Raw genomic sequence first — 10,618 nt, 5'->3', positions numbered from 1 at the left:
CCTTAGGGCTCTCAAAATAAAAGCAAAAGTAAGCAAATATATGAAAGGGAGAGGGGAAGGGGGATTTTGGGTAAAGGCCAAACTCAAAACTAAATGCATGTACTGGTCGCACTGAATTGTAATACTGAACTGTATACCATGTAACATTGTATTACCCGTGAACTGAACATGATTAATGAAGATCACTGTATGTAAGACTTGCAATTTATTTTCAATAAAAACTTGTCTGAATTTAAAAAAAAAGCATTAGCCTCAGCTTTTTTCTGAATTTTTATGTTATATCAGTGTCATCTTTGCTGCTTTTCCAGCCATAACAGTGAGTGCCATTAATATTGTGGTTGATACTGGAGGACGACAATGTAGCTGTTGCATAATAAAATAAAAAAAGAGCAAAGCGTTAATGCAGCTTATATTCTTTAGCAGTCTGATTTCTGGTGAAATATGTTTTTTCCATTTTGTGCTCACCATTTTTATTTATTTTTTGTAGAACATCCGCAGATTGGACATGGCCTGGGAATAGACTCCTGCAGGAAACTTACTGATAAGGTAACTATTGTAGAATACATTACCATGGGGATGGACTGCAAGATAAGTGAGGACCATGTATTTACTTTAGTTTAAGTTAATTATCTCAGTCAGTTGGACATATGTAGAAATGGTGCATAAACTGAACTTATATAAAAAATTATTATATAAATAAATATATATATATGTTTACATGCAGATATATCTGATTCCACAGATTGAAAGGAAACAATGATAATCTGTCTGTGACCACAGGGACCTGTCCTTCACTTTGTTCCACTGTGAAGTGATGGGTTCTGGGATTGGAAGTCCCTCTATGCACCACCTACTATCATCATTTAAGTAGCATCAGCAAGTTACTCAGCACTTGCAATCATTTTACAAATAAGTGTTACAGAATAAAATAATCGGATCAGAGTGCCCTATGCCCAAGAGCTTGCAATCTAGAGGTTATGGTACATTTGGAGTATAAGGAAGATGAAAACCTACTCGGGATTTATGATGTTGATGTCTGTAAAGATGCATTAAATTTGCTGGGTGGGTCAAAACAACAGAGGGACTTCAAGCGATTGTAGAGCTTTAAATACATAAAAGGTTTATTTTATGTAATAATAATAATAATAATAGAAATAATAATAATAATAACAATAAAATGTACAAAATAAGACTAAATCAGTTAGAAGTACAACAGTAGTAAGAAAACAAGAGCAGCATTATTCTTGGCTACTTATAGTCAATAATATTTTTTTTCACCTTTCCCTGCACTTTATTGTTAGTAAAATATTTATTCACTGAACACAGAAGCGTGATCATGGCATGCATCTTTTAAAATAGGTTTGGTGATAGGGCAGAATGGAGGGAATTATACATGAAATACACCTGCCTTACATATGTTGAGCTAAGGTGGGAGATGTTAAATGGCCTGAATATAATATATTTCTGTCTCTTTAGTACCTTCTGGCTATGGTGAAGGTTTATTTCCAGCGCGCCAAGCTCCAAGAAGAAGAGTACACCCCTATGAACTTCTTTGCAGCCCTGTAAGTATCTTTCCTTTAGCCTATAAATGATATACACAAGGGAAGCGGTATTTTAAAAACATGTTTAGGGGAGATACAAAGCTGTATTGAGAAGGTGATAGACTCGCTTTAATTGTATGGGATTTTTTGGAGTTGTGGGAGCATCTGGTAGTGCTGCTCAAACAGTTAATATGATAAATATTTTTATTATATTTTGTTATAGCACATGTAACCTTTTGATCAGCACTACTAATTTTTTTTCTTGCACTCACTCTCTAGAGCCAGACACAGGGGTAAATTTATCAAAGAGTGAAGTTCCGCCACTAGAGTGAAATTCCGCAGCTCTCAATTCATTTCTATGGGATTTTGAAAGGCGCATTTATCAATGGGTGAAAGTGAAAGTTCACCCTTTGATAAATACGCCTATAAAAATCCCATAGAAATGAATGGAGAGTGGCGGAATTTCACTCTAGTGGCGGAACTTCACTATTAACTTCACTCTTTGATAAATATACCCCACAGACCTTAACTAATCACACCATGTCAGTAGTAGGGCTAAAGTAAAGACCCAGGCCACTAAAACTTGACAGACTCAGGGGGGGAATTGGATATAGAAAGTCAGTTCCCTTTTATTTTCTATATTTTGTTACCACACAGAATGAATATGATTCCTTTAAATTAAAATGTGCTTTGGACTGTTATGTGACATTGATGTATTTCACCTTTAGGTTTCTGGCCAACGAAATGGAAGAAGAAACAGACTTCCATGACCTGATTTACCCCTGGGGTCTCGGGGATAAGTATCCGGTAAAATGGCAGGAGCTGAGGAGCAATAAACTGGAGTTGTGGGCGAGGATGGGCTTCAAAGCCTGGGTGAGCAGATCATCCTGTGAGGAGGTGAGTATTACTTTGTAAATCACAATATACATTTCCAGACCTTTTATATCATTTATGGATGTCACCGCACTGTTCATAAATATTTGACAAAAATAGTGAAGATGAGATTGTACACTGCATATAGACAACTTGATGATAATAACAACTTACAGACTGGGTCATATTGGAAAAGAACCAATAAAATGGCACTAGGAATGTGCACAGTTGCTGAACACTGGCCTGTAGTCAAAGCAATAATGCAATATGTAAGACTAAGTTATAGTATAGTATTGGTATGGGTTCAGAATGCTGTGTAATAATTTTATCATAGTTAGAGTGAAATGTGAAATGTGATTTTTAATAAAAATGTAACAACTATGTTTATTTTTCCTTTAGGCAATGGAAGATAACCCAACACACTGGGCATGGGAAGCGTGAAAGGCACCACAACCATGGTTTGGTCATCAGGTTTCACGCAAGAAAGAGGGACTATTTCTACTTCAATATCCCCAATATCAGCCCAGCCATCTGCTCTCAATGCGCACCCAAGCCCCCAACTCCAGAGAAAGTCCGTCCCAGACAAGGTAAATTACAATTATGTTCTTCCTATGGGCAGGGCATCTAGGGGGCAGGAGGTGCCACAGTTAGGGGGCCTTTAGAAACTTGAAAGTCTATTTTAGGGGTATAAAGAGGGCAGAACTTTCAGGGAAGGGGGTTGAGTTTGGGTGGTTTGCTGTGTGTTTGGGGTATAATGGGTGGGGTTGGGGTGGATCAAGAGCATGCTTAGGCTTTTTTTAATTTTGGCCCCATTCTACTTAGTTGACACAGCCCTCTTACCAGCAGGTGCAGGTTGGTGGTATGACCGAGAATTGATTTTTCAAAGTGCAAAATATACATACATAAAAACTCAGTAATGTATTCTACTTGCATAATATGTATGCATTGGCAAAGAAATGTGTATTCATGCAATGTGCTGTGTCAGTGGCACAATAAACCAGTACAGGTGTCTTAGAACTGAAAACAGTAAGTGAGTAACTTATGATGAACTAACAGGACAGTTTGTCTAGAATCAGCTTCTCTAGCTGATTATGTACTGAACATTCTGAAATTTTGGCTTTAAAGAAAATGATGGAGAACTAATGTTATGTCTCTTTTAATTCTAGGAGTTGCCATTCAAGATGAGGATGAAGAGAATGTGTAAGACCACCCTCATCCTTTTATTCAGTGTAACATCAGTATTGTATTATAGAGTTTAGCTAACTTATTATAGCTTAATATATTTTAGAACATGTATGGGATCCATAATCTGGAAACCCGTTATCCAGAAAGCTCAGAGTTATGGAACAGCCATCTCCCATAGACTCCATTTTAATCAAATAATTCACATTTTTAAAAATATATTTTTTTTTCCTTGTAGTAATGAAACAGTATATTGCACTTGATCACAACTAAGATCTAATTAATCATTATTGAAGGTAAAACAATTCTATTGGGTTTAAAGTTTAAAATATTTTTTAAGGTATGGGCATCCAAATTACAGAAAAAGATCCCTTATCCGGAATACACCAGGTTCTGAGCATTGTGGATAGCAGGTCCCATACCCGCATTTATATTTAAATATATTCATATAGAGTTTTAAAATGAAATGCTTAACTATATGTTAGTTTATATTTATATGCTGATATTTTAATATATTTGTATAGAATTTAATCTAAATGCTTTTCTATATGTTTGTGTTTTAGATTTAAAAGTATATTGTATAGTTTGCTATAGTAAAGGTATAGGATCGATTATCAGGAAACCTATTATCCAGAAAGTTCAAAATTTTAAGAAAACCAACTCCCATAGATTTAATTTTTAATCAAATAATGCTATTTTTTTCAAAATGATTTCCTCTTTCTCTATAATATTAAAACAGTAGCTTGTACTTGATCCCAATTAAGATGTAATGAATACCAATTGGAGGCAAAACAATCCTATTGAGTTTATTTAATGTTTAAATGATTTTAAGAAGACGTAAGGTATGGAGATCCAAATTACAGGTTGACCCCTCATCTGGAAAACCCCAGGTCCTGAACATTCTGCATAACAGGATCCATACCCCTGATCCCTTCCCCTCTCCTTCCCTAACAGGTCCCATACCTGTAGTATTTTAGTACAGTATTGATATTTAGATGTATGTTATAGATATTTCTTGTATTTATCTTATCTTTAAATTTATTATGTTGATATATATTAATGATATATATAATGAACACATAACACAGAGACTGGGTGAGGAGCAGGGTGAACACACAGACGTCAGTACAGGAAGTTGGAAAAGAGAGGAACACATAGATAGCACGGAAGGAGCAGTGAGAAGATATAGAGATTAGGGTTGGAAAAGGGAGTGGTACACAGTGATTGGAGGTAAAAAGTGGGCAGGAAAATTGATATGGGAATGTAGAATTGTACACACAGATAAGGGATGGGGAAGGAGAGAGATCAGTAGTACAGCAGGCAGTGAGGGGAAAATACATGGAGATTGTGGCAGGACAAGAGAGAGGGCACGAAGATTGGAAAAGAGTAGAGTTCAAGGATAGTCCTGGGTGGTTGGCAGCATAATATGTTGAATTTGTCATTATAATGTATATATATATTTTAGTATAGAAGTTATCTTGATATATACTGTATATTATAGACTTTCTATTTAAATACTAACATTACTATTTATTATTACAGAGATTTTAATTTAAATATTGATATTTAAATGTTATATTATAGATGTATATGTATATATATATATTATAGAGTTTGATCCAGGGAGTTATCCGATCGCCTATTTTGGGGTCAGGAAGGAATTTCTTTTCCCTCAGCAAGACTAATTGGCCCCTGTTTTGCTGAGGGTTTTTCTTTGCCTTCCTCTGGATCAACATATAAGGTTTTGCAGAATTATCAATAAAAAAGCCTTTTCTTAAATATAAATTTGTGTCCGTCTCTTGATAGTCAGGTTTGAGTAGATCTGATTCATTACATTCATTCCCAGATAACCAGATGGATGGCTGCCTTTTGCTGGTAACATGTGGCCACAACTCACTTGTATTTACATTTTAGGTTTAGAAACTGAGTGAACTGTACAAAACATGTGTGTGTATGTGGGACTTCATGTTGTCCTCCATCATCCTTACACCAAGGCCAAAACTCTCTGTCCCCTTGTTCCCAGACACATACATGCCCCTGCAGCAAAATCATCCAGTGCACCCAACGTACAAGCCACCTTGTTCTCACAATAACAAACAAAATCCAAGGTTTGAACACAGAGTCCCCTTCTGCATCTGAAGCTTGAAGGAGAATGGAGGAAAGAATTTTAGATATTTTTGTATACATTACACACACATACAGTAACATACTCCCTCTCTGAAGTCCCTGATACCTATTACAAATGGCTCATAAAAGATGTGGCATATCAAGCCCCTGTAGAGGCACCGCAGCATAAGTCTGATGAACATTACATACAGTATCACATAGTGTTTGTCTGTGGAAAGTCCTCTACCAACTTATAAAGCATCAGGAATTTTACTGTTGCTATGGTTTTGCCTTTACGATATCATAAATATGTGTGTGTGTGTGTATATATATATATATATATATATATATATATATATATATTTATTTATTCATATTCCTTCATTCAGGATGGACCAGCACACCATCCAATGTTTCGACCCACATTGGGGCCTTTATCAAGGATGATAAAGGCCCCAATGTGGGTTGAAATTTAGGATGCACAGTGATTATGCAATAAAAATGTATTGATTGTTGAAAATGGTGTGCTGGTCCATCCTGAATGAATATATATGATTTATTTGACCAAGCATCCATAAAGCAGCATGGACAGAGTGCAAGTACCTTTTGAAAATTATATATATATATATATATGTACCCCTTTGTGTCTTTTTTCAACCTTATCTACTATGTAACTATGAATTTGCACAACGTGTTCATTTTTGGGATCCAAAATTAATTAAGTAGTGGCAGCATTTCTATGCATTAGTCATTTATATAACTCTAGGCAGTCCATTTAGTACCCTCTATCTACATCACAAATGGGAAATCAGAATAAAATTAATAGAGCACCAGTAGGAAAAAAAGAAAGAAGGTGATGACTAGAGGACCTAAAGTGAAATAGTGGAATAAAAAAAGGAGCAGAAAAACTTGGATGGAGGATCAACATAAAAAGATTTTCACAATGTGCCCACTATGTAACCGAACCCCACAGTGTAGGAATGTAACAGGCAGCCTCCTTGTGTATAGCATAACAACTGGGGTGTATGATCTTCCTTTCTGCCTTGGTTACAGGTGTCCCTTGTGAATTAATGTCCCAGACAGGGGCAAGTTTTTTGGTATTCTGTAGTGCACCACCAAGATCTTGTGTTGAGTTGCCTAAAGCTAGATGGGAGCAATGGCATTAAGTTTAGATGGAGCATTAGTTAAAAGTGCTTAATCCACTAAGGGAGTCAATATTTGAACTAAACTTCTGTAGGAATGTCAGTGCTGTTACTCATAGTAGAGCGGCCAAACAATGTAAAAATAAAGTGTAACAATGAGGGAAATGTATTATGCATAACATATTGGTGGGACCACAGACAAAACAAATATGTAAAATGTGGGAAAACTTGAAATCAGGGGATGTAAATTTGAGGTTTCACTGTACCAGAAAGCCAACAAAGCACTAGATGTCACAGGAATTGATACTCATAAAGCAGTTCCTGACTCCAAGATGGTAATTGGGCCAGTCCCTGGTACTATAAGCTATCTTTCATAACCCTGTATTCCCTCACTTGCTAAAAAGCTATCCAACACCTTCTTAAAGGAGAATTCAACACTCTTTTTACCTTACTAGTTTTGTCCTCCACATCAAAAGCCAGCTCCGTGGGATGGCAAATGACCCTGTCTGACCACAAAATACCTCTGCATTTGCATTGTATCCACCCCAGCACAGGCTGATTTATTTTGATATGTGCTGCTGCAGTACCGTTTTCCCCTTCTCTGTTCTCCTTATCCCGCCGATTGTGACATGCGCAGTAGCAGCTGTTTTGAAATGTGCGCATGTGCATTTGATCTTTAGCGTGTGCCTGCTTCCTGTTAGCTTTTATGCAAATTACTCTGGTGGTTCGCAGACTTCATAGTGAAGCGCAGGCGGAAGAGCAAAGTGCAGGCGGAAGACTGAAGCAGGAGAAAACGGTACAAACGAAAATGGCGCCCCTGAAGGAGGACAACAGAAGTGAAAAAAAATATGCTGTAACATAGACCGGGTAAATGTAAGTGCCAGCCTGAGTAAGCATTTCAGCTGGGGCGCGCAATCCCAATTCATCTGATGTATTAGCCAGAATGACTGATTCCAGAAGAGAATTCCACATCTCCCACTAAAAACTTTCCTTCCAAATATTTAGACAGAACCTCCTTTCTTCTAATCTGAATGGGCTACAACTGGAAGGACCTACTGGTAATTAAAGCATTAGAAAAATTGTGATATGATCCCCTTATATATTTATACATAGCTATCATTTCACCCCTCAAGCGCCTCTTCTCCAGCGTGAACAACCCCAACTTGGCCAGTCTTACCTCATACCTTTTACCAGCTTAGTTGCCCTTCTCTGGACCCTCTCTAATTCAACAATGTCCTGTTTGAGCACTGGAGACCAAAACTGTACGGCATATTCTAGACTGGATCTTACCAGTGCTCTATACAGCGGAAGAATGATCCTATTCTCCCACAAATCAATGCCCCTTTTAATACAGCTGAAGACCTTGTTTGCCCTTGAAGCTGCTGACTGGCATTGCTTGCTACAGAGAAGTTTATTATATACAAGGACTCCAAGGTCCTTGTCTTGGGTGAATTTCTTCTTTACATGTCAGGTTGTAAGACAATGCACCAAACATTCTACATTTTTAAAAAAATTAGGTTAGGTGTGTATTCAGGTAGATTTAGCTACTATTTAGTTGTTCAACACAATTCTACAACAAGAAATACTCTGTATTATAGGTTTTTCAACTGTTGAATAAATATTGATATTATTCAAACATACACGCGTGCCCAATCCTATTTTGAATAAGAGTTTGAACAATAATAACAAACTTGAACTTCAGCAATGTCATGTCTTTTAGTCAGGTCCGGACTGAGAAATAAAATAGGCCCTGCCATTTAAGGTACACAGAGGTCCAATCAGCCCAAACATAGGCCCCACCAGCCCACTAAATAGTGACTTTCTATAGCACCTTATAGCAGCTCCTCTGGCATTTGCCAGAACTCACAGATTGCCAGTCCGGGCCTGCTTTTAGTTAAAAATTGTATGGTTGAAGAAATCCCAAATTCCAGCATAATTGTGGCTGCCCGGAGAGCTGCAGCCACCACAATTGCGCCTGATGTGTCCCAATGAAAGCAATTGATTGCACGTGTTCACAGACTGGATGCAAGTTGTGGCTGACATTTGCAGAGTGGGGATGTTTTGAAATGTGAATAAAAAATGATTATTCCTTATTGTCCAATAATTATTTTTATTTTGCTAAAAAGTAATTGCAATAGAGGATTTACATACAGTACACATGCAAAAAATATTTCACACAACATGCTCCATTATGCCCTGAACACACCCCTTGAGTTAGTGTCACCACTCAGAAACACACCATCTACATAGGAATTACTGCACAGGTACCATAGTTATACTAGATTATAGATCATCCCCTCAATCCCTTCCTCGGTGGAGCTAACAGTATAAGGTCCCTAGAGTAGTGACTGGTTATTTTATGAAGAGCCAGTTAACTTTCCTGTATATATTTGGAGTGTGGAAGGAAAGTCATACAAACATACAAAGAACATACAAATATTGTGCAGGTAATGCCCAGATTGGAATCTAAAATAGGACCGTAGGTCTGTGCTCCAGTAGTGGGATCCAAGAGAAAGAGGTACATCCTACCCCTGCTTTAGGATAATGGCACATGAGCATTTTAACCTTTGCCAGGGCCGGGCCAGGACTGATGGGCGCCCCAGGCAACCCAGCCAGCCCTGGCGCCCCATTCACCGCAGGAAGAGTGCGCACCGGCCGTGTGAACCCCTTCCGGTACACTCTCCTCCCTCCCCTCATGTGCCCGCACACGCGCACACACAAAAATAGGCAGAAGTGCGGAACTCACTCAGTCGGCCTAGGGGTAGGCAGCAGTGACAGGTACTTGCCTGGCGCCCCCAAGCTTTGCGCGCTAGGCACGTGCCTACTCTGCCTACCCCTAGTTCCGGCCCTGACCATTGCTTCCATTTGGTGAAACAGGAAAACAGTTAAGCACTCAGCCACCCTGATTGTACCATAAAGACTTGTCAGCCATACTGCACACCTTTCAAGTGCACAAGCATATTCCCCTATTATTAGTGACTTTAAGATCTTGGATTTTGGATTTGTTTCCAGATGTAACAAAAACAATGAAATGTCTTTATATACAAAACTTGTATTTATTCCAAATAGAATGCTTTAAAATAGATCATTGGTTCAACTCCCTAAGTCACCCTGACTTGTAGAATTGGCAGCTGTACTGCACACCTCTCAAGCAAACATGCCTATTTCTCTACTGTGACTGTAAGCTCTTGGGCCATAGATTTCTTTCCAGAAAAAACAAGGAAAGGTCCTTATATAAAATACTTGTATTTGTTCTATACAGAGTGTTTTAATTATTTTGAGGCACACTCAGCTCTATACATTACGAAAGCAAATGACAGCAGGATGATATGAGTTATAGCAAGATATGAAGTAGTAACAATTCCAGCAGGACATTATATATTTAATAAAGTACCCCCTCTTGTAAATTATAAGGATATTATAAGTTACCGAGGAATTTCTTGACCATATAAAAACACGAGGCCGAAAGTCATTGAACTCCGAGGTAACTTCTAATATCCTCATGTTTTGCAACGGGGGGTACTTTATTTATTATAATACACAAGTTTCAGTAAGTCATTTGACAGAAATGACATCAGAACTCACCGTTTAGAACTGATGACATCAGAACTCACCGTTTAGGATATAATTTATAAGATATGCATAGCTTTTGTTTATTATAAAATGATACTGGAGCTGCACACAGGGCAGCCATCAGGGGGGAGAGTTGTAGGGGGCCCGAGGGTAAGGGGGGCCCGGCCACGCCACACTTTCTTGATTAGCCGGGCACCCCTG

The sequence above is a fragment of the Xenopus laevis genome, chromosome 5L, assembly GCF_017654675.1.
Source record: "Xenopus laevis strain J_2021 chromosome 5L, Xenopus_laevis_v10.1, whole genome shotgun sequence".
Classification (NCBI taxonomy): domain Eukaryota; kingdom Metazoa; phylum Chordata; class Amphibia; order Anura; family Pipidae; genus Xenopus; species Xenopus laevis.
This window is presented reverse-complemented; position numbering follows the sequence as displayed.